The following is a 24,576-nucleotide window of genomic DNA, read 5'->3' as shown; positions in this document are numbered from 1 at the left end:
GCGTTCTCTTACCATCGTTGAGAAGGTCTCCCACTGTGGATATGCTACCAGCTAAGAGGCTCCTTCTTACTGAAAAGGAAGCCAGAGTTGGGCCCTGTAGAAGAGGGTTGAGAATGAGCGGTTCTTCTAACAGGTCCTTGCCTGGATAAGGAACTGTTCTTTGTACGTCGACTACATTCCAAGCCTTCAGCATTTCTTGATAAAAAGGAGGCAATGTAGCACTAGACAGGCTCCGAGATGTAATGATGAAAAGATTCCTTTTGTACCCAAGATTGAGCACTTTGCTGAAGAAGTATGATGCCAGTGAGCACCATTGCGGTGCAGGGTTCACATGTAGGTAACGTTGTATGGTCTTCAGCCTGGATGCGTGGTAGTGGCTTCGAAGGCAGGGAAAAGACTGTCCACCTTCTGAAAAAGGCAAGCTCAGAATGCCCAGGGAAACCCAGTGTTTACCATTCCAAAAGTAGTCCAGTAGCTTCCTCTGCATCTTAACCAGAAACTCCTCTGGAGTGCTTATGCAAGAGAGCCTGAATACTAACTTCGGAATTATAAACTGTTTAATAAGGAGTGTTTTTCCCCTCAGAGACAGGACTTTTAGTAGTCCACTCCAGTCTCTCAACTTTGCTTCGATCTTGTCCCCTAAAGTGTTCCAGTTAATGAGTGGTGAGGACCCATGGGAAGTGGATAAGTGCACCCCCAAATATTTGAGCTCATTGCGACTCCAGGTCAATTTCTGGAAAAGTGTTGGTAACTCCTTTACCTGCATTTGTCCAATTAGAAGCCCCGAGCTTTTCCTCCAATTGATTGTAGCAGACGATGCTGCTGAATAGACCTGCTGACAATCATAAACTACTTGCATATCCCTTGCATTACTGGCAAACACGAGAACATCATCTGCATATGCAGAAAGTTTGAGGTTGACCCTGTTGTGTGGCACCACAATGCCAGTTAGCCTTCTTCTCATCAAACAAAGGAAGGGTTCGATACATAGGGAATATAATTGGCCGGACAGGGGACATCCTTGTCTTATTCCTCTCTCAAATGGAAAGGGCGCGAGCAAGAAACCGTTGACTTTGACTAGGCATTCTGCCGACATGTACAACGTCTGAATCATGCCTACAAATCTCCTCCCCAACCCAAATGTTAGCAAGGTTTCAAACAGATACTCATGGTTCATCTGGTCAAAGGCTTTCTCCTGATCCAAGGAAAGAAATCCGACTTGAGTCCGAGTCATGTCCGCATACTGTATCAGGTCTCTGACAAGGGATATGTTGTCATGTATTGTCCTGCCTGGAATGGCATAAGATTGGTCCGGGCTGACTAATTTTGTCAGGACTGGTCCGAGACGGAGTGACAACATTTTAGCCATGACCTTATAATCCACACACAGCAGAGACACAGGGCGGTAATTCTTCAAGTCTCTCAAGTCACCCTCCTTGGGAATCAAGACCAGCATCGCTCGACGCCAAGAAAGGGGCATTATACCTGTATCACATGCTTCCTGAGCTACGCTTAGGTAATCAGGTCCAACCAAGTCCCATACTTTTGTATAGAATTCACATGATAAGCCATCCATGCCAGGGGCTTTATCTCTTGATAGGCTGTGCAGGGCGGTTTTCAATTCTTCCAGAGATAATGGAGTCTCCAGCTGCTCCCAGTCTTCTACAGAGGCTTCAGGAAGACTACTCCACAAAGTGCCACCTGCACCTGCATCTGTGCTCTTACCCGAATACAGCTGAGCGTAAAAGGCTCTAATTCGTTTTTGAACACCCTCAGAGCCATTGAGCAAGAGACCATCTTCTGCGAGAACACTCGCTATAGCCCTGAATTGACCTTTGCGTTTTTCCACCCCTTTGAGATAATTCAGGACATATTCATCCTCAGAAATAAACTGCAAACGAGAGCGCACATATGCCCCTCGTGCCTTCACACAACTACATGCTTTAAGGGTGCTCTTTTTTTCTTGGTATGCCTGCAGTTCAGTAGAGGTAAGTGTGGCCAGGTGCTTCTCAAGGTGCAGCAGTTCCTCTTCCAGTCTTTTGATCCCTAACCCAAGTGTTTTGCTCGATCCATACGAGTATTCCTGACACAGCAATTTCAATCGTACCTTGCCTACATCCCACCAGAATCCAAGTGAGCAAAAATCTCCTTTTTTATTCCTCCAGGCTTGCCAAAAATTCAAAAAGATTGACAAAAAGGCTTCATCCTGACTTAAAGCACTGTTCAGGTGCCACAAGCCAGGGCCTCGCCTTGTTTCCGCCAGGGAAAACTTAATCCAGGCCAAGTTGTGATCTGTGAAATGGGCAACTTTTATGCCGGAGTCACTGACACTCTTACACCAACGGTGAGACACGTAAATTCTATCGAGCCGGGATTGTGATATATGACCACCTCTGATACTCGTATACGTGAATGTTCTGTCTGTGGGGTGTTGTATGTGCCAAGTATCCCTCAAGTTTAACAGTGTTATGGTTTGTTGTAATATTCTTACAGAGGGATTATGCGGCTCCTGACCTATTCGATCAAGGGAGGGGTTTAGAGTGCAATTAAAGTCTCCTCAAAGAATTACACACTCTTCACCAGGCAAGGTGAGCATGAATCTCTGCAACCGGTTGAAGAAAATCCCCCTTGCAACTCCTACACAAGGTGCATAAATGTTGACGAAATTGACACCAAATTCTTCAAACTTTGCTTTTATATGTAGCAACCGCCCTACACTGGCTTCCTTTACGACAAGTATTTCAGGTTTCTTCTTTGGTGAAAAGAGGGTAGCCACTCCACAAGATGTGTCCGTTAGGTGACTGAAAAAGGCCAAGCCTTCCCATTGGTTTTCCCATCGGGATGCAGCCTCTGGGGTCGTGTGGCTTTCCTGCAAAAAGGTTACTTCAAGTTTTTCCTTCACACAGAATGACAATACCTGGTGCACACGGAATGCATCCTTACAGCCATTGACATTCAATGATCCTATTCGTAAGTTTGATGTCATTATTGTATCGAGAGTTTTGTTTCTGTGAAATTCATCCTCCTAAACGAATTTATCTTCAGGCCCGTAACTCAACAACTTTGCTAGAAACTTCCTGACTCGGGCTTGTTCGGCCGAGCCTGAAGTCCTTGTTTTATGTCCCTCTCTCCTTAGTGCATACAAGGAATGCACTAGCAAGTCATAATCTTTCCACCGTTTCAGCGCATTTTCCACTTTCTTCCTGCTATGCAAGCTTTGTTCCAGGAACTCGAGTATCTCCTGGCTGGGAATGCAGGAATGGCGTCCTGCCGGTAGGTCTGTCTCTAAACTAGTCAGTGACCCTTGATAGTCTTCCCCATCACCAATACTTTCCTCATCATCGCTGTCTGGAGGTTCAATATCCTTCTCCTTTTGTGTACTTGTACAATTTGTCAAGTCTTCTGCCATGTCGTCTCTCAAGGCTGACTTGGCATAATCTTCTGGCGCAGAGGAACGCTCCTTTCGCTCTGATGCGGCGGACGTTGCTACACCTGTGGGAATGGATGCCTCCTCCTCAGTTGGTATAGGAGATCCAACCTTTTGGGGTCATAAAATAGAGATGTGCTCAACTATTCCCCTTTCTGCGCCAACAGTGAGTGAAGTGACATCACCTGAGATGTCGGTCAGTGCCAGCAACTTTATTGATGCTTGTGTGTCTGGTTCCCTCTCTCTGTCTGTCCCACCGATGAATGCTACTTCAGAATCCTTTGAAACTTCGGTGTTAATCCTTTGGTTCAGAACTGCTCTTGTAGATGTTTCAATCCCTGGTTTATTTTGAAGCTTCGTTGCAGTTGTTATTATTGGATGCATTTTCTCAGGAGCCAACATCACAGTATCGTTTGGCCCTGTCAAGTCAGATACCTCTAGGTTGTTTGTCTTTTCCGTGCTGGGTTTACTACCTGACGGTCTCCCTTCCTGTTCATTCTTCAAACTGTCTTTGGGTGGATCTGAGAGAGAAGACTCTCCATATCCTGTCGTTTGATGAATAGTTTCCTCTTCTTCTTCTTCTTCCATTTCTTCAGATTGAGTTACCACTCTTTTCTCCTTCAGAATACTAGGCTTTACAAATCCCTTTGACACATTACTTCCCGTGTCATCCTCAATTGTACCAGGGTGTTCCGTGGTCCCATCCTCTGCGGGTTCTGATTTCCTCTTCTGTGCTCTCTTTGCCTTCCCTGCTCCCACTGCCTGCCATTGATTTATGGCAGCAGAAGAGTTGGGATGAGAAGCTGGTATAGAACTTTCTTGAGGGTCCACTGCCCTCGAGCACAAAGGAGCAACCGCCTCTCTTAGGTTACCTACAGTGACGCTGGGATCCTCTCGAGGCTGATCTGGACGTTGAGGAGCTGCAACCTCTTTAATGATGGTGGGGCAGTCTGCTCTCCTGTGATCCTTCGCTTTGCATACAAAACAACGGGGTTCGTTTGTCATATAAAACACCCTGTAATTCTTCCCGTCAAAAGGAATAACAAACGACCCCTCACATTCAGCCTCCTTTCCCAATTCAATGGATACTTGTCTTTTAAAAGACCAGACATGTTGTAGATAGGGCTCATGACAGCCCAAAGACACAGGCTTGATGGGTGATCTCAACACTCCCAGTCGTTCCAGGAAAGGCACCACGACATTGTCAGGCACGTAAGGAGGTATATTAGATATAATTATCCTTGTACCAAGACTTGAGAGTGGCTCGACTTGTACAAAGAGTCCTCCCACACTAATCCCTTTCTCAATGACTTTGTTTGCTGCAGCCTCTGAGTTAAGAAAGAACACAGCTTGTCCATACATTTTCGAGGCTGCAACTATCGTTGCTGGATCAACCACACTAGCGAGTGCGTTCACATAGGCTTCTATTTGGGTGATTTGTCCCAACTCGCATTTCACCCCGTGCTTCCTTGTTAACGCCTTAAACGGGTGGGCAGGGCGGTTCCCACCTGCACCAGAGGTAGTAGCGGCCATTTTTGCCCACGTACCATCCAGAGGCATGTTTACTATTAACGGTATATTTCCCGTCAAATGAAAATGAAAAAAAAAAAATCAATGAGCTCGTTCGCGAGCTTTTGCTTACTTTAGCACGACCGTACAGGTATGCTAAAGATTAACTCAAAAGGATAATCAAACGGGCGTTGAGCAAATAACTTATCGGCTTAATCGCCAAAACTATGCAAATATAGCACAGAAAGTCAAGGGTGATTAAGCAAAAACAAGGCAGTCAAACAGTTTGTGATACGCCACAAATCGGGCGCGGCAAATCTAGTCCCACACGGGTGCGGCCGCACGCCGCGGCTAGGCCCGAACACAAAGGGACTAATAACTCAAACGGGACGTCAAAGTAAAGTAACAAAATGAACCAACTCGGTTCAAATAACCCAAATAAACCAAAAATACAAACGAAAACGGAAGAGGATGAGAAGGAAATGTCGAAAATAGCACAACTCGAGGAGCAGCAAAATAGCGTGGCGTAGTAGTAGTAGTAGTAGTAGTAGTGGAAGTAGTAGTAGTAGTATTAATAGTAGTAGTAGTAGTAGTAGTAATATTAGTAATAGTAGTGATAGTAGCAGTAGTAATATTAGTAGTAATAGTAGTAGTAGTAATAGTAGTAGTAGTAATATTAGTAGTAGTAGTAGTAGTAGTAGTAATATTAGTAGTAGTAGTAGTAGTAGTAGTAGTAGTAGTAGTAGTAGTAGTAGTAGTAGTAGTAGTAGTGCTTTTGTTGGAAAGGTTACAGAGATTTGCGTTCAGAGCTCATGCAAGCTCAGGCAAACATATGTTCCCAGTTTAATGTCGCTCAATTCCTCATCTCTGCCAGTCCATGGTTTGAACTACAGTAGACAAGGTAGAGCATTTTGAAGAGAAAGCACTACCAAGACAGATAAGGGGAAGGTAAAAGAACGCCAAAGAACACCAAAAAAAAAAGAACGCCAAAGAACACCAAAAAGAATGCCAAATAACACATTTATACAAATAAGAGCAAAATATCTTGTGGGGAGACCGTACAAAGTGCATCATTTATAGTCCAGGTTTCCTTAAACTTTTGAACAGTGTTACTATATTCTGCTGCCTTGTACTCCGAAATAATGCGTGAGCGTATTAAGCCCTTCAGACATACAGAACTATGTTCCACCACATTTCTCTCAATTTTTGCCTTCCTGGTTTTATATACTGCCATTTTCCCACAGGCTAAAATAAAGTTAACAAGGAGATCTCGTGACTTGCTTAGTTTCTTTACCGGGTGCCCGATGATAAAAAGTGTTGGAGAGAAGTGAAGCCAGAAGCGCAAGAGAAGATTTTCATCAGTAAGAACACTGGTTCAAGACGGTGGCATTGAAGGTATATGTGAAATATAGTTTCCCTTTAACCACAAGCAGCATTCCTCTGGGAAGTTAGTGAAATGGCGCATCATAGATCCAGAGCTCAGTGCGCCATGTAGCAACCTCCAACTTAAGTCTGCCATCATTCTTGGCGTTGGGTAGAGATAGAGTGAATCCCAACGTGGATGAACAGTCGAAGGAAGTGGAGGAATCTCACGCCAGGGAGTATCTAGTCGGGTTGAAGAGCTATATAATGGAGCGAGTGGAGCACTAGCAGGTATATATTTTTCCTTGATAGCCCACAGAACGACATTTCCACTGTGCCAGGCGTCTTACTCATATTGTTTGCAGTTATTGGCTGAGAGAGCTCGCAACATCGTGGTCGGATTTTAAAATCCATGGAGTTACCAATGGACATCTGTCCAGATCCATCACCCTTTTTGGGATTCTCTAGATATTCCAGACAATCGGGAGGCAAGGAGCTTTTGACCTCTTCAAGTATCCTGGAGGGGATCCTGATTGTCCTTAGGCCCATTTTCGCTGCGAGTTCCTTGGGTAAAATAAGCCTTCTCTTCCCATCGTTCAGAAGGTCTCCCACTGTGGATATGCTACCAGCTAAGAGATTCCTTCTTACTGAAAAGGAAGCCAGAGTTGGGCCCTGTAGAAGAGGGTTGAGAATGAGCGGTTCTTCTAGCAGGTCCTTGCCTGCATAAGGAACTGTTCTTTGTACGTCGACTACATTCCAAGCCTTCAGCATTTCTTGATAAAAAACAGGCAATGTAGCACGAGACAGGCTCCGAGATGTAATGATGAAAAGGTTCCTTTTGTACCCAAAATTGAGCACTTTGCTGAAAGAAGTATGATGCCAGTGAGCACCATTGCGGTGCAGGGTTCACATGTAGGTAACGTTGTATGGTCTTCAGCCTGGATGCGTGGTAGTGGCTTCGAAGGCAGGGAAAAGACTGTCCACCTTCTGCAAAAGGCAAGCTCAGAATGCCCAGGGAAACCCAGTGTTTACCATTCCAAAAGTAGTCCAGTAGCTTCCTCTGCATCTTAACCAAGAACTCCTCTGGAGTGCTTATGCAAGAGAGCCTGAATACTAACTTCGGAATTATAAACTGTTTAATAAGGAGTGTTTTCCCCCTCAGAGACAGGACTTTTAGTAGTCCACTCCAGTCTCTCAACTTTGCTTCGATCTTGTCCCCTAAATTGTTCCAGTTACTGAGTGGTGAGTACCCATGGGAAGTGGACAAGTGCACCCCCAAATATTTGAGCTCATTGCAACTCCAGGTCAATTTCTGAAAAAGTGTTGGTAACTCCTTTACCTGCATTTGTCCATTTAGAAGCCCAGAGCTTTTCCTCCAATTGATTGTAGCAGACGATTCTGCTGAATAGACCTGCTGACAATCATAAACTACTTGCATATCCCTTGCATTACTGGCAAACACGAGAACGTCATCTGCATATGCAGAAAGTTTGAGGTTGAACCTGTTGTGTGGCACCACAATGCCAGTTAGCCTTCTTCTCATCAAACAAACGAAGGGTTCAATACATAGGGAATATAATTGGCCGGACAGGGGACATCCTTGTCTTATTCCTCTCTCAAATGGAAAGGGCACGAGCAAGAAACCGTTGACTTTAACTAGGCATTCTGCCGACATGTACAACATCTGAATCATGCCTACAAATCTCCTCCCCAACCCAAAAGTTAGCAAGGTTTCAAAGATACTCATGGTTCATCTGGTCAAAGGCTTTCTCCTGATCCAAGGAAAGAAATCCGACTTGAGTCCGAGTCATGTCCGCATACTGTATCAGGTCTCTGACAAGGGATATGTTGTCATGTATTGTCCTGCCTGGAATGGCATAAGATTGGTCCGAGCTGACTAATTTTGTCAGGACTGGTTCGAGACGGAGTGACAACATTTTAGCCATGACCTTATAATCCACACACAGCAGAGACACAGGGCGGTAATTCTTCAAATTTCTCAAGTCACCCTCCTTGGGAATCAAGACCAGAATCGCTCGACGCCAAGAAAGGGGCATTATACCTGCATCACAAGCTTCCTGAGCTACGCTTAGGTAATCAGGTCCAACCAAGTCCCATACTTTTGTATAGAATTCACATAATAAGCCATCCATACCAGGGGATTTATCTCTTGATAGGCTGTGCAGGGCAGTTTTCAATTCGTCCAGAGATAATGGAGTCTCCAGCTGCTCTCCGTCCTCCACAGAGGCTTCAGGAAGACTACTCCACAAAGTGCCACCTGCACCTGCATCTGTGCTCTTACCCGAATATAGCTGAGCATAAAAGGCTCTAATTCGTTTTTGAACACCCTCCGAGCGATTGAGCAAGAGACCATCTTCTGCGAGAACACTCGATTTCGTCCTGAATTGACCTTTGCGTTTTTCCACCCCTTTGAGATAATTCAGGACATATTCATCCTCAGAAATACACTGCAAACGAGAGCGCACATACGCCCCTCGTGCCTTCACATGACTACATGCTTTAAGGGTGCTCTTCTTTTCTTCGTATGCCTGCAATTCAGTAGAGGTAAGCGTGGTCAGGTGCTTCTCAAGGTGCAGCAGTTCCTCTTCCAGTCTTTTGATCCCTACCCCAAGTGTTTTGCTCGAACCATACGAGTATTCCTGACATAGCAATTTCAATCGTACCTTGCCTTCATCCCACCATAATCCAAGTGAGCAAAAATCTCCTTTTTTATTCCTCCAGGCTTGCCAAAAATTCAAAAAGATTGACAAAAAGGCTTCATCCTGACTTAAAGCATTGTTCAGGTGCCACAAGCCAGGGCCTCGCCCTGTTTCCGCCAGGGAAAACTTGATCCAGGCCAAGTTGTGATCTGTGAAATGGGCAACTTTTATGCCGGAGTCACTGACACTCTTACACCAATGGTGAGACACGTAAATTATATCGAGCCGGGATTGTGATATATGACCACCTCTGATACTCGTATACGTGAATGTTCTGTCTGTGGGGTGTTGTATGTGCCAAGTATCCCACAAGTTTAACAGTTATGGTTTGTTGTAATATTCTTATAGAGGGATTATGCGGCTCCTGACCTATTCGATCAAGGGAGGGGTTTAGAGTGCAATTAATGTCTCCTCCAAGAATTACACACTCTTCACCAGGCAAGGTGAGCATGAATCTCTGCAACCAGTTGAAGAAATCCCCCTTGCAACTCCTACACAAGGTGCATAAATGTTGACGAAATTGACAACAAATTCTTCAAACTTTGCTTTTATATGTAGCAACCGCCCCACACTGGCTTCCTTTACGACAAGTATTTCAGGTTTCCTCTTTGGTGAAAAGAGGGTAGCCACTCCACAAGATGTGTCCGTTAGGTGAGTGAAAAAGAACCAAACCTTCCCATTGGTTTTCCCATCGGGATGCAGCCTCTGGGGTCGTGTGGGTTTCCTGCAGAGAGGTTACTTCAAGTTTTTCCTTCACACAGAATGACAATACCTGGTGCACATGGAATGCATCCTTAGAGCCATTGACATTCAATGATCCTATTCGTAAGTTTGATGTCATTATTCTATTGAGAGTTTTGTTTCTGTGAAATTCATCATCTTAACCCAATTAATATTCAGGCCCGTAACTCAACAGCTTTGCTAGAAACTTCCTGACTCGGGCTTGTTCGGCCGAGCCTGAAGTCCTTCTTTTATGTCCCTCTCTCCTTAGTACATACAAGGAATGCACTAGCAAGTCATAATCTTTCCACCGTTTCAGCGCATTTTCCACTTTGTTCCTGCTATGCAAGCTTTGTTCCAGGAACTCGAGTATCTCCTGGCTGGGAATGCAGGAATGGCGTCCTGCAGGTAGGTCTGTCTCTAAACCAGTCAGTGACCCTTAATAGTCTTCCCCATCACCAATACTTTCCTCATCATCGCTGTCTGGAGGTTCAAGATCCTTCTCCTTTGGTGAAATTATACAATGTGTCAAGTCTTCTGCCATGTCGTCTCTCAAGGCTGACTTGGCATAGTCTTCTGGCGCAGAGGAACGCTCCTTTGGCTCTGATGCGGTGGACGTTGCTTCACCTGTGGGAATGGATGCCTATTCCTCAGTTGGTATAGGAGATCCAACCTTTTGGGGTGGTAAAATAGAGATGTGCTCAACAATTCCACTTTCTGGCCCAACTGTGAGTGAAGTGACATCACCTGAGATGTCGGTCAGTGCCAGCAACTTTATTGATGCTTGTGTGTCTGGTTCACTCTCTCTGTCTGTCCCACCGATGAATGCTACTTCAGCATCCTTTGAAAATTCTGTGTTAATCCTTCGGTTCAGCACTGCTCTTGTAGATGTTTCAATCCCTGGTTTATTTTGAAGCTTCGTTGCAGTTGTTATTATTGGATGCATTTTCTCAGGAACCAACATCACAGTATCGTTTGGCCCTGTCAAGTCAGATACCTCTAGGTTGTTTGTCTTTACCGTGCTGGGTTTACGACCTGATGGTCTCCCTTCCTGTTCATACTTCAAACTGTCTTTGGGTGGATCTGAAAGAGAAGACTCCCCATATCCTGTCGTTTGATGAGTAGTTTCCTCTTCTTCTTCTTCCATTTCTTCAGATTGGGTTACCACTCTTTTCTACTTCAGAATACTCGGCCTTACGAATCCCTTTGACACATTACTTCCCGTGTCCTCCTCGATTGTACCAGGGTGTTCCGTGGTCACATCCTCTGCGGGTTCTGATTTCCTCTTCTGTGCTCTCTTTGCCCTCCCTGCTCCCACTGTCTGCCATTGATTTATGGCAGCGGAAGAGATGGGATGAGAAGCTGCTATACAACTTTCTTGAGGGTCCACTGCCCTCGAGCACAAAAGAGCAGCCGCCTCTCTAAGGATACCTTCAGTGATGTTGGGATCCTCTCGAGGCTGATCTGGGCGTTGAGGAGCTGCAACCTCTTTAATGATAGTGGGACAGTCTGCTCTCCTGTAATCCTTCGCTTTGCATACAAAACAACGGGGTTCGTTTGGCATATAAAACACCCTGTAATTCTTTCCGTCAAAAAGAATAACAAACGACCCCTCACATTCAGCATCCTTTCCCAATTCAATGGAGACTTGTCTTTTAAAAGACCAGACATGTTGTAGGGAGGGCTCATGACAGCCCAAAGACACAGGCTTGATGGGTGATCTCAACACTCCCAGTTGTTCCAGGAAAGGCACCACGACATTTTCAGGCACGTAAGGGTGTATATTCGATATAATTATCCTTGTACCAAGACTTGAGAGCGGCTCGACTTGTACAAAGAGTCCTCCCACACTAATCCCTTTCTCCATGGCTTTGTTTGCTGCAGCCGCTGAGTTAAGAAAGAACACAGCTTGTCCATGCATTTTCGAGGCAGCAACTATCGTTGCTGGATCAACCACACTAGCGAGTGCTTTCACATAGGCCTCTATTTGGGTGATTTGTCCCAACTCGCATTTCACCCCGTGCTTCCTTGTTAACGCCTTAAACGGGTGGGCAGGGCGGTTCCCACCTGCACCAGAGGTAGTAGCGGCCATTCTTGCCCATGTACCATCCAGAGGCATGATTACTATTAACGGTATATTTCCCATCAAATGAAAATGAAAAAAAAATACCAATGAGGTCGTCGTGAGCTTTTGCCTATTTTAGCACGACCGTACCGGAATGCTAATGATTAACTCAAAAGGATAATCAAACGCGCATTGAGCAAATAACTTATCGGCTTAATCGCCAAAACGATGCAAATTTAGCACAGAAAGTCAAGGGTGATTAAGCAAAAACAAGGAAGTCAAACAGTTTTGTGATACGCCACAGATCGGGCGCGGCAAAACTAGCCCCACATGGGTGCGGCCGCACGCCACGGCTAGGCCCGAAAACAAAAGGACTAATAACTCAAACGGGACGTCAAAATAAAATAACAAAATGAACCAACTCGGTTCAGATAACCCAAATAAACCAAAAATACAAACGAAAACGGAGGAGGATGAGGAGGAAATGTCGAAAATAGCACGGCTCGAGGAGCAGCAAAATGGCGTGGCGTAGTAGTAGTAGTAGTAGTAGTAGTAGCAGTAGTAGTAGTAATAATATTAATAGTAGTAGTAGTAGTAGTAGTAGTAGTAGTAGTAGTAGTAGTAAATGGTGTTATTCAATCGATCATAAACATTCAGACAGAAAAAAACAGAAATGGCAGCAAAATAGTACATTTTAATATAATTAAATTGTATACGAGTTAACACGCTGAAAAAAGGGCATTATGACAAAGAACAGAAAAAATCACAAACTGATTTGATCACTGAAAGTCAAAAAGGCTAAACCATCTACATTATACACGCGACATAAACAATTTTAAAAAGAAAGTGCACTTGAACGGTCTGTCATCTGCGTACACTGAGGAATGACAAGAAATACAAACAAATTTCATTATAAAATAACATGATCATTCAGCAGGATAACCTCGAGGAGGGTAACTACAGCGAAAAGCAGGCGAAGGATTAAAGAATTGGTGCATCAGAATCAGCAGATGGTATAAAAAGATAAACATGGAATTTATTTCTATTTTAAAAATATTAAAAGAGGACATCGTTAAAAAGGGAGTACAATGTATATTATTCACTAATAATATTAAAGTATGGTATAGCACTGTTTTTTTTTACCTTTGGGTTTTACATGTGATTTGTGAGAGTTGAGATGAGTTTCTGAGAGAATATTGTGTCCGATCCTGCCTCAGGTCTGGAAACCAATGTCTAACCTCATTAGATGTGGCTAATTGGCCTGAAAATCTCGGACAAGTTTAAAGCCGACATTGTTTGGAGGGTGGAATATCACAAAACTGAAGGGCCTGATTATATGATTGTCCGAGAATGATTCGGAGAGCCATTTTCTGAAGCTGTTCCAGTTGGTTATCTTGGCGGATTGTGAGACCAGCATTCCAAACTGGAACAGCATTCTCTAAAAATCTTCAAATCAAAAATCTTCCACGGCTAAGTTAAACTTTTTCAGCATCTTCAACATAAACAACTTTCCATTTGCCCTGGTGACAATATTGCTGATGTGAAGATTCCACTCCAGATCAGATCAGATGACAAAACCCAGTATTTTCATATGATCAAACTTCTGCAGTACAGTCGCTTGGATCGTAAATTGAGGCTTTGGTGGAGATTGCTTCATGAAACAAACTTCCATAAGCACACACTTATCAGTATTCAAATTCATGTTATTTTTCATTGCCCATTGAGTAAAAACATTCAAGGCAGATTGTATTGTCACATTAGGTTCCCTGCCCCTTCAATCCTCAATCAATGTCATGTCATCAACATACTTGAAGGTTAGAATATGAGCATCGTCATCATGCTGAGTCGTTGCATCATTGATTTGAGCCAATCAACAGAGAGGGCCCAATTTGGTACCCTGTGGTACCCTTCATACAGGATTTGATTTACAGACAAGGTACCCTTGTATCTAACATATCGAACTCTTTTATCCAAGAAACCACATATCCAGAAAAATAAGGCAGGCACCGACACCCATTTGAATTAACGATGTTACAACCACATTGTACATATTTCATCAAAAGCTTTAGAGAAATCTGTTGCAACAACCAAGCAGTGACTTAGTTGTTTGTCAGCGTGCACATACAGATTGTTAACAATTAACAAGTTAATTAATGAAAACACTTAACAAGGAAGTGTGAGGTGGAATAACCTGCTCGGTTACTAAACTGATTGATGTCAATATTGTCCTTAATGTCACTGAGTAAGCATCGAGTTGCAAAGGTTTCAGCTAATTTTGCAAAGTGATCAGTCAACGATATTGGTCTGAGTTTATTCCAAACTAGTCTAGAAGTCTTCGGGATTGGGACAACAATTGCTTTTTTCCACTGTGCTGGAATAGTTCCCTCTTTGAATGAAGAATTTAAGATATTGTTGCGTCACCGGGGTAAACACCTCAGGATGATGGGTAGCCGATCGTTGTTACTCCCGAGGCGTCCAACCAAATGAATGTCAGTTCCTTTGATGGCGCGTGTGGGACCGAAGGTCACGAGGTCCTTACCTGGGCCAATCAGCACGACGGAGGTTATCCGAACGCAACCAACACAGAAACAAACACACAGGCACGACAAAGAAATGCAATAAATAATAGTTTAATGAAAATAAGTGCAATATGATCAGTACCTAAATACAGACAGGGGAATGATTGAAGAAAATAAAGAGAAAAATCCCCTCTTTTATTTGGCACTCAGCTCTGGCCTCTTCGAGCACTTTGGTGGGGTAGGTCGACTGGAGGACTGCGCATCAAAGCGCCCAAACAATGGGGCCGGTCAAGTGCGCCAGCACACCGAGCCATGTAGCAGGCAGCCAAACGTTCCCCCGCTCAATGCAGGCCCAGCCAGCACCATCCGGTCCTTAGCTCCCTGGAAGAGTTCCGCGTCAAAACAACACCCCTGACTCCAATGCTGCAAGGTTTTCTGGGCTTCAAACAGTTCTCCTCAAGCACACACGAGAAAACGCAACCACCCGCCATTAAGCCAGCACCAAAGAGAGAGAGAGAGAGAGAGGGGCAGGGACGCACCCTCCTTTTTCCCTCGCTGAAGTCACTCCCACACCCCATTAAATCATTCCATATGCTCTCAACCAACGACAAACTTCGGGGTGTGGCTGATCGGTCATGATCCCTTGGAGGCGGAATGTTGCAGTCGTTCGGGAATGTTTGGCTTTCTGTTGGCAATGTCGGCTTAAGGGCTGTTGTTGTTATTGTTGTTGTTGGTGAACCAGGGTTTTTATGGCCGGCCTTTTTACTTGTAAAAAACAGAAGGGAAAATCACAGGAGGCAATCACAGGAGACATACTGGGAATTATCCTAAAGCCCCATCTAGTTAATACAAAACCAACCTCCGTGTGGTGACATCCAAACACTCTTAACCTCACAGGTTCCTTACTTATGAAATTGAGGTTCTTCTTCTTTGCGTACAAGGTCCATGCTAAAACCTATACAATCTTAACTCCACGATGGTATTTCTTCCCTACCCCCACAAATGTATCAATATCGTCAATGGGGCACTGAATTCACAAGCAAATTCACGAATTAAACAGACTGGGATTCCATCAGGCCTCGCCTGCTGTGAGGATTCATACCCAGTGGCATGTTATCACAATGCCATTACACTCACGAATATAAAAATTGCCCACTTGGATTGCATTATTGGGAGAGTTATTTGAAGTGTGTATCTTGAGGTGTCCGTTTCTACAGGCCAAAATGGTGATAGCAATCTAACAATTCCCCTTCTCCTCCCAAGGACTCCGAGTCCCTGACTCATACATAAAACAAGATGGAGCTTTGAACAAGTCAGAGCCTCGCCAGTGTGTGCAGTCACCAATGTAAGATTTCCGACCTTTTTGACTCGATGTTCTTTTTTTATTTGTGTCCCATACTCCACAGAGTGTCGGTGATGCCGAAACAGATTATTGGCAAAGGTTGCACTGGGTGGTTTGCCATTGCCTTCCTTGCGTTGCTTGTCCATGCTCTATCATTTTAAATACTGGGCACCAAGCAAGGAAGCAGCTTGTACCATTTATAAAAAAAAGTCTTTGCATGACTCTGACGGGGTTTGTATCTCCGACCCTCCCAGGTTCAAAGCGGAATCTCCATTAAACCACCAGGTTTGACATTCCTCACCAGTGGATTATGACTCCCGCCAGGGAGTAATGCATTCGATTGAGTCCGTGTGTGTGTGTGTGTGTGTGTGTGTGTGTGTGTTTGTGTGTTTGTGAACAAGATATCTGGAAAAGTCTGAACGGATTTGGATGAAAGTTGGTGGGATGATTGCCCTTGGTATAAGGAAGAATTGATTCGTTTTTGGTGAAGCTCAGGATATTATTCCGGATCCAGGAAATTTTTGAAGAATTGTTTACCATTGGAAGATAGGGCTCATTTTTTTTTAACATTATCTTCTATATATTCTATATTTAACATTGTGATATGAAAATTGTTTTCATATTTGTTGTAAATGTAGTTTTAACTCGTGGTTATGCGTTAGAGCGGTGTATTTTGTTAGCAGCGTCGTCTTCAAGGTTCTTTTTTTTTTCTTTCTAATAAAGACATATTCCAGGGGTGGCAAACCAGTCCAGCATAAAGAGCCAAAAAAAAACCTTCACACCATTGCAAAGAGCCGCACAACACCTGCATGCTCACTCGACAACAGCAACTTTTTGGCCTAATGACATAATTAATAATTATATGTATTATGGTTATGTCATAATTATAATAAATAGCTTAACAGTTTTCATAGGTCGTTTATTACCTCAGTGGGACACCTGGCAGTCTTTGTTTTCCACAATCATTTTCAGGTCTGGCTTGTACTCAGTTGTGGCCACTCGGAGCAACTCTTTCACATGTGTGTTCGTAAGAACAGAGCGATGTCTTGACTTCACTTGTTTCAGTGTAGAAAAAATTGATTCACAGACGTAAGTTGCTCCAAACATTGACATTAGCTTGAGTGCAGCCTGTTTGACACTGGGGTATCTGTCTGTGGGCACAATTTTCCAAAACTCTGTGCCTGTGGTTCCTTCTCTCAAGACACATTTAGGTCTGTCATCCTCAGAAAGTTCAATCATCTCCAACTGGGATGCTGCTTCATCTGCCACTAAGGGGGCTTTTAAACAATCCGATTCAGCAGTGAAAGGGTTGGTGAGGAATGTGATCTGTGGCCGTTGTTTCTTCAGGTTGCAGAATCTGTCCTCAAAACTCAAAACAAAAAACATTTTCAATCAGTGTTGCATAGCGTGCAATGCTCCTTTTTGTGACCTCAGCTGCTTCTCCATTTGCCTTCAACAAGGAGGGAAAATGTGTGAGCTCTCCCTTTTGAAGATGGGTCTGGAAGAGCGTGAGTTTGTTCACAAATGTGAAAACACTTTGCACCAGGTCAAGCAGCATTTTTAACTTCCCTTGCAGATCTAGATTCAGTTTGTTCAGATGATGCAGCATGTCGACCAGAAACCCCAAATGTGACATCCACTGTGGGTCATGTAGCTCAGGATAGTCCTTATGTTTCTCTGCCAGAAACAGCTTCACTGGGTCCAAAAGTTCAAAAAAACGGGAAAGCATGTTACCTCTTGAAAGCCATCTCACAGTGCAGTGGAGAAGCAGATCATTGGGAAGGTCTTCGTCCAGTTCAGCTATGAGGTTTTTGAACTGTCTGTGCTTGAGAGCATGAGTGCGAATAAAATTCACAATTTCTAGCACAGGTTTCATCCACAGGTCCAAGTTCAGCTTCTTAGACACCAGGTTCTCTTGATGGATGATGCAATGAAATGTCCAAAAATCAGGGAAACGGTCGTCAGCTTTACACAGCCCTGCAAGGCCATTTGCAGATCCCAACATGGCTGGTGCACCGTCTGTGGCTATTGCTGTCAGTTTTGGTAATTGCAAATTTGCCTTCTCAACAACAGTCGTGAGTGTCTCTTTCAGGTCGTTGCCGCGGGTCCTGTCTTTTAACGGCACAATGTCAAGCAGCTCTTCCTTAATTGTGCAGTCTTCTGATACAGACCGTACAAATATTGCCAACTGTGGCTTATCTTGAATGTCGCAAGACTCATCCAAACCAGTGCTGAATTACCGACATTTTTCAAGATCCGTATGCAACTGTTTCAATGGAGTTGTTAATGTCTGATATTCTCTGTTCAACGGTGTGCCGTGACAGCTGCAGGTCTGACACAGAACACTTCAAACTGTCATTTTCAGGAGTGAGGATGGCAACAACATCTCTGAGACACGTTTTCACGAATTCCCCTTCACTGTATGGCTTTTTAGCTCGAGCAATGTTCCATGCCAACTGATATGATGCTAATGTGACCGTCTCTGAGTGCTTCGTTAATTTCCGAAAAAACTGAGTCTGCATCTCTGACTGACGTTTCAATGCATTTACCTTGTGCTTGCGAAGTTCACTGCCTTGGGGAAAATCCCGGGCCACGTAATCATGGAGTGAGGTGAAATGGCGCTCCAGGTTTGAAGCGTTAAAATGCGACAGTGCTGTCTCGCAAATCAAGCACAAGGGTTTCCCATTTCGCTCCGTAAAAAAATACAATTCCTCCCATTCAGGCAAAAATGCCCTGTGCTCCTCTTCATATTTGCGCTTAGCTTAACGTTTTCCTGACTCTGCCATGGCGATTCGGTCACTGCCGCTGGGCTAGTGCTAGCCTAGCTAACAAACTTCCGGGTCTGCGCACGCAAGTGTTTCTACGCGCAAAAGTGTTTCATTTTATTTTTAAAATATTGGCAAATGTATTGGCAGTACAGTCAAATATTCAAATGCATTTTCATTTTATAATAGAAATACATTTTAAAATGTAAAAACATGCACCGATAGAGCAGCCCGTCGCGAGCCGCACAAGAGCTGGCTAGAGTCCCTGTATATAGAGTTGTGTCAACTCAAATTTGGACGCCATTTTGTGTCTAAATGTATCGGATTAGATATACATGTACATTCGCGATATGGGGTGATATATTCTAAACCTGCTTAAAAAATTTTTACTACACATATTTAGTCTTATTATTACATACAGGTGATATTTGTTTTGTCAAAAACTCAGCTATTGCCGTGAAAAAGAGCTGTGTGGTGATATTAAAAGTGGTATGGCAATGCATATTACAAGCCAACACTGCATATAAGAGCTAACATTATAAGTAAGACAAACCAATGCTGTCGTTCTCTGAATTTTAATAACTTTTAGAAAGGAGTGTGGGCATATCCAATATTTTTTAAAGGGTGCCGAGAGCAATTCCGGTGTAGGACTTCCAGCCGACATATAGTCTAACACACTTAAAACAAATTCTGTACGTGGTATTGCCATATTTCTTTAGTGTACAACTTTAGTTTTATCGACATTTATATTCAATTTCCATTGTAATGATTTAACAAGCTGCAAGTCAGCTTCTGTCTCTGACATAAGGAAAACGTCATCGGCATCTAGTAAGATTGAAACGTTCATTTATTACTACACCCTTGCCCAGAACTCTGATGGATATTGCCTGATCGATTAATATGTTTCATAGCTGGCGACTTGGCTGCACAACCCGCAAAAAAATTGAGCAGGGTTCTTCCCACGGAAATGCATTTTTGGTCAGCTCCTTGAAGATTATAAACAAACACAAATCACTTCCCTTTAAAAGGGTTTTCAACGGACAGACAACCAAAAAAAAACCGAGCAGATAGAATTGCTTTTGAACATCAATCATCAAGCGGCGTGGGCCTACCTGGCAGAGTCTCGAGGAGTCGATGGCTTTCCAGCTCTTTCGTCTGACTTTCGCTTCCCAAATTTGTCTTCTGACTTTATCACTTGGAAATCTATACATCTTATATTTCCCAGATTGGTTTGAACAACCAAAAGCAGAACAACCAGTCATTTTGTTTGGCAATAAACAACATTCCCGTACCAAGCTGACGTTCACGCACGGTGAAGTTAGACACAAAATGGCGCCACGAAATCACGTGACCAGAAATCTCGGGTCAGCGCATGGCGCAACTCTCTTTATACAGGGACTCTAGAGCTGGCTAAGAGCCGCATGCGGGTCGCGAGCCGCTGGTTCGCCACCCAGGACATATTCTGTCATTTTAAAACCACCAAAGTGTGTATTCGGTTTCCCCGTTTCATAAAATATATCGTTTGATACTGTTACATATTTATGTGAATGTATGTGAATTACCATTCAGGTCTTTGCTTATCCGTGTGTAGTATATTAAGTTGTTGTGTAGTTGTTGTGGTTGGAGGGTCAGGAGCCCTTCTGAGGGAGTGGCCGGAAACGGAAGTGACCGGAAACGGAAGAGAAAAAGACACGAGGAAAAAAGGACGATTCTTTTTCTTCCTCGCCCCGCTCCGACAAAAGGTGGGATCGACCTTGCGCTGCGTGGAAAAGCGGCGTTCCGATCCGAAGCCTGTCTGGCGAGAGGAATTACCGGGACTTGTACCTGCCCGGTGGAGACGGCAAGTTGACGTGGGGCCGTGCATCGACCCCGCGCCTGGCCTCGTTCGCGGCACCGTCCAAACAGACGCGTGCGGGTCGCACGTTGGGGCCTAACCCGCCTTGCAAGCGGCGTGGGGTTTGGCTTGCTTACCGTATCCGCCTCGCGTGGCCACGAGGGGCTGCAGCCACGGTGCCTGGTACGATACCTGCCCGGTGGAAACACGTCCACCCGGGGTTCGTTCTACCGCCCGAGTGCGGTGACGGCGACCATCATCTTGGTCAGGAGGGGCCCAGAGACATTGTGCGGGACCGAGACCAAAAGGGTGTCGTGAGTACTCACCGGGACACACGTATATAAGATGGCCATCTTACTCATAGGAAAGTGCTTGTGAATTGGGAATTGTTGATGGGTGTATATGGTTGATTGTTCGGGGAAAATCTCCGTGGTTGTGTCATTGCAATTGTACGGTCATTCCCATTGAAATATATCCTTGAACGTCAGTTGTCTCTGGGGTGAAATTCATATGGATTGCGTGGCGAAAGCGCATATTTAATACAGCTTTCTGGCGAAGTTCCTCTCACGGTCCGGGGGTCACCGAGACCAGGTATTCACCGAGGGGACCACGTAACAGAATTGGGGGCTCGTCCAAATTACGATTTGCGGTTTCGCAATTGGGTCTACGTCCGGGATTTAAAATTGTATAAAATAATAAAATAATAATTTTTTTTTTATTAATTAAAATTTATTAATTAATTATTAATTGGTAAAAAAAATTTTTTTTGAGAAATTGGGGTAAAGTCTTGGGTGAAGGTTAACAGGTGTTAACGATAGGCACCATGGCGTTTGTGGCACAGAACTTTGGGGTAACCCCGAGTGAGGCACAGTTCCGAGCGTTGCTAAAGTCGGACCTCTTGAAATTGGCCAAACATTTTAACTTGGAGGTCCGAACTAATTTGAGGAAAGGAGAGTGGAACGAGAACTCCAGGAAAGGTTAAAAGAAGAAGAAAGGAAAGCAGAAAAGGAAAGAGCAGAAGAAGAAAGGAAAGCAGAAAAGGAAAGAGCAGAAGAAGAAAGGAAAGCAGAAAAGGAAAGAGCAGAAGAAGAAAGGAAAGCAGTAAAGGAAAGAGCAGAAGAAGAAAGGAAAGCAGAAGCAAGGAGAGAAGAGAAACAAGCAGAGGAAAGGAGAGTGGAACGAGAACTCCAGGAAAGGTTAGCAGAAGAAGAAAGGAAAGCAGAAGCGAGGAGAGAAGAGAAACAAGCAGAGGAAAGGAGAGTGGTACGAGAACTCCAGGAAAGGTTAGAAGGGAGAAAAGCAGAGGAGAGGAGAGCTGCAAGGGACCTCGAAGCAGAGGAGAGAAAAGCGGAAAGGGAATTAAAGGAACGTGACATGGAGCTTCAGCAAGAAATCAAATTCAAGGAGCTGGAGTTAATGAGAGAACGGGGAGAGGCACCACCCTTGCTGACGGGGTCGACACCTAACCAGAAAACCTGGGATGTGGGCAGACATGTGAGGCTGGTTCCACCGTTCAGTGAAAAGGAAGTCGCGAAATTTTTTCCACACTTTGAGAAAGTGGCTCGACAATTAAACTGGCCGGAGGAGGCCTGGACCATACTCGTGCAAAGTGTGCTGGTGGGGAAAGCTCAGGAAATTTATTCGGCGCTACCAATGGACCAATGTGCAGATTATGAGGTACTGAAGAAGCACATCCTCAAGGCCTATGAGTTGGTTCCGGAAGCTTACAGGCAAAAATTCAGGAATGCCAGGAAGAGGGAGAGTGAGACCCATGTGGAGTTTGCCAGAGTGAAAGAAAACATGTTTGATCGGTGGTGTGAGTCAAAAGGAGTCGGGAAAGACTTCGAGACATTGCGGGACTTGATCCTGGTGGAGGAATTCCAGCAGTGTGTCCACGAGGACATCAAAGTGTACCTGCAGGAAAAGAAGGTACCAAAGTTGTGGGACGCAGCCACCATGGCAGATGATTATGCCTTAACCCACCGAATAGGGGTCCACGAACCTAACTCCTCGCCTAGATCTCCGCAGGGGAGGTGGGGAACAGCAGGTGCGGAGAACGACCATACATGGCGGCGGCCTCGAGATGATTATGGGGACAACTATGATACCCCACCGGTTCGAAATCAGAGGGATGCGGGCCCAAGACAAACTTATAGTTCGGGGGGCCCGAGGCAGACCCCGAGTTTTTCCTCCGGGCCTACTTGCGCGTTTTGCAAGAAACCTGGACACTTGATGTCCAGTTGTTACCTCATGAAAAGGGACAACCCAGAGCGGAGTCCGACTATTACAACTCCGAATGCGATGGCTAGCGTAAGAAATCGCCATCAAAAGGGTTACCAACCATTTATTTCAGAGGGGTTTGTGTCACTGGATGGAGCCTCGACTAACCGGAGACCGGTTAGGATATTGAGGGACACAGGGGCCCATCAATCTTTAATGCTTGAAGGCATTTTGCCATGGTCCGAGGAGACGGCAACGGGGTATAGTGTTCGTTTACAGGGGATCGGGGGCGGTGTTAGTGCTCCCCTTCAGGTCATCCAGTTGGAGTCCGATTTGGTGTCAGGACCGGTCACCGTCGGTTTACAAGCCACGCTTCCTGTAGAGGGTGTATCTGTGGTTATCGGGAATGATTTGGCCGGGGGTCAAGTTTATGGTAACCTGAGGGTTGGTAAAGAGCCCAGCAGGGAAAATAACATCACACCAGCTCGGGATGTCGACCAAAGTGCCAAGTTATTTGTAGGGGGACTGAACTTCAAAACAGAGGAAGAAGTTCTGACCTCTGTCTTCAACAGATATGGGCCGCTGGTGGAAGTGCGGTTGGTAAGAGACTGGGAAACGCAACAGTCAAGAGGGTTCGGCTTTGTCACGTTTGCCAGCACAAAAGACGCCAGAGAGGCAGAGAAGAATTGGAATGGCAAGGATTTGGAGGGTCGGACCATAACAGTAGGGAAGGCATTTCATAGGCGTCGAGAGGTCTACAGGAGAGGACAACTGGGCGGTAGTTTTGGTAGTGGCCGAGAAGGAGACCGCTATTCATGGGACTACAGGGACCAGTGGTCCCACCCTAATTATTAGGGAAGTTCTGAGAAGTTGAAGCACTGAAGGCGGCGGAGCCGCCGAGCCAAGATTCCTACACGAATTAACCGTGAACGCCGTTCCTAAAGGCGTCCATGTAGTGAACTTTCATGCACGGACTAACCGTGAACTCCACGTTCCTCAAGGCGCCCATGTAGAGAACTTTCCTGCACGGACTAACCGTGAACTCCGCGTTCCTAAAGGCATCCATGTAGTGAATACTCGGCTTGGCCTCCCGGAAAAAGTGCTATCGAGTTGCTTAACTTTGGATCTTTGATCAACCCCTTAACCTTCATTCCCAAGAAACTGACGGTCAAAGTCAGAGGGTCATGAGATGGAGTTTGATTTGGCAGGGACAATGTCGTTGTTGGTACTTAGTCCAGAGGGAGTAATCTGGAGGGGTTGTGGTGAAATTTTGGTTGCTTTATTTTTAAGTGATAACTGTGCCCGGGGGGAACGGATAATGTGGGGGGGGGGGTTGAGTTATCTGGTTTGTTTCTCCAAATTGGCCGGCAAAGAAAGTTTTCGCTGGGTTCAAACTTTCTTTCTTGAAGGGGGGGAGTGTTACATATTTATGTGAATGTATGTGAATTACCATTCAGGTCTTTGCTTATCCGTGTGTAGTATATTAAGTTGTTGTGTAGTTGTTGTGGTTGGAGGGTCAGGAGCCCTTCTGAGGGAGTGGCTGGAAACGGAAGTGACCGGAAACGGCAGAGAAAAAGACACGAGGAAAAAAGGACGATTCTTTTTCTTCCTCGCCCCGCTCCGACAAAAGGTGGGATCGACCTTGCGCTGCGTGGAAAAGCGGCGTTCCGATCCGAAGCCTGTCTGGCGAGAGGAATTACCGGGACTTGTACCTGCCCGGTGGAGACGGCAAGTTGACGTGGGGCCGTGCATCGACCCCGCGCCTGGCCTCGTTCGTGGCACCGTCCAAACAGACGTGTGCGGGTCGCACGTTGGGGCCTAACCCGCCTTGCAAGCGGCGTGGGGTTTGGCTTGCTTACCGTATCTACCTCGCGTGGCCACGAGGGGCTGCAGCCACGGTGCCTGGTACGCTACCTGCCCGGTGGAAACACGTCCACCCGGGGTTCGTTCTACCGCCCGAGTGCGGTGACGGCGACCATCATCTTGGTCAGGAGGGGCCCAGAGACATTGTGCGGGACCGAGACCAAAAGGGTGTCGTGAGTACTCACCGGGACACACGTATATAAGATGGCCATCTTACTCATAGGAAAGTG

At 45.1% G+C, this 24,576-nt stretch overlaps 1 protein-coding gene across 2 annotated transcripts in view; it reads right to left on the bottom strand.

Moving 5' to 3' along the window:
- Positions 1-24,576, bottom strand: part of LOC137414968 (E3 ubiquitin-protein ligase TRIM7-like) — a 130,311-nt gene that overhangs the window by 67,015 nt on the left and 38,720 nt on the right. The gene's annotated exons all lie outside the window — the stretch shown is intronic.

This window comes from Myxine glutinosa, chromosome 1 (genome assembly GCF_964187855.1).
Source record: "Myxine glutinosa chromosome 1, kmMyxGlut1.1, whole genome shotgun sequence".
Lineage (NCBI taxonomy): Eukaryota > Metazoa > Chordata > Myxini > Myxiniformes > Myxinidae > Myxine > Myxine glutinosa.
Note: the sequence above shows the minus strand (reverse complement) of the source record. Positions and strands in the feature narration are given on the sequence as shown.